The sequence below is a fragment of the Morone saxatilis genome, unplaced genomic scaffold (genome assembly GCF_004916995.1).
Source record: "Morone saxatilis isolate NCDOM2014 unplaced genomic scaffold, NCSU_SB_2.0 Contig1, whole genome shotgun sequence".
In the NCBI taxonomy this organism is placed as follows: Eukaryota; Metazoa; Chordata; class Actinopteri; family Moronidae; genus Morone; species Morone saxatilis.
Genome location: NW_023339651.1, coordinates 955,117 through 955,991, shown reverse-complemented (window position 1 = coordinate 955,991; position 875 = coordinate 955,117). Strand labels below are relative to the sequence as shown.

The 875-nt window shown below is 45.6% G+C and overlaps 1 protein-coding gene across 1 annotated transcript in view; it reads left to right on the top strand.

Moving 5' to 3' along the window:
- The window catches only part of grid1b (glutamate receptor, ionotropic, delta 1b), a 478,026-nt gene that overhangs the window by 254,067 nt on the left and 223,084 nt on the right, over positions 1 to 875 (top strand). The window lies entirely within an intron of this gene.

Below are 875 nucleotides of genomic sequence, written 5' to 3'. Positions count from 1 at the left end.
AGCTGTTGTGAAGCTCATTGTGGTCGACTCTGGCACTCGTGGCAGTCCTGACTCCGCCAGATCCCAGCTAATCTGAGAATGGGCAAAGAGTGTGGGTGGAGCTGAGGCGGGCTGAATGAAGCCTGGTTATTTTGAAACCAACACCTGTCACTCAAAGCAGCCATGCCCTAATTATGCATAACTTTAAGCCTTAATATAATTAAAACGGGGTGAGTTATATAAAAAGTCACCCCTGTATAGTTGTCATGAACGAGGAAATTAGCAATACCCTAACCTATTTAATGTACCAGACTGTAAAAATGTTTATTTCTGCTTCAGGGAATTGCAGTTTTTTGCACTTCTGTGTTGATCTGAATTGCCAACCATCGAGGTTGCTGCTTGGCATTGCCCAAACCATGCTCGGTAGCTTTTGCTTTGGAGGGTTTAGGGGCTGGGTACAGGTAAAGAGGATGGTTGTTCTTTGACCCTGAAGAACACTGTGTACCTACACTAGATAATGTATCTACATTTCTTCGAATGAGGTGACATAATTGTGCCTTCTGTATCCAACCTGCATGTGTGAAAACCTTTGATTCCACAGGTTTTGTACTCAGTTTTTCTCCAAAAATAGTGATGATAGCTGGGCAACTCAGCATGCCATGGCATTCAGATGAATTTGCCAGTAAACCTAGTCAGGTCGGGCGCCTGGTTAGCTCAGTGGGTAGTCCCACGGTAGACCCACGTACCAAGGCTGAGTCCTTGCTGCAACGACCCATGGTTCGAATCCGACCTGCAGCCCTGTGCTGCGTGTCATCCCTTCCCTCTGCTCCCCTTTCCTGTCTGTCTCCAGCTGTCCTATCAAATAAAGGCATAAAAGCTGAAAAAAATATACTTTA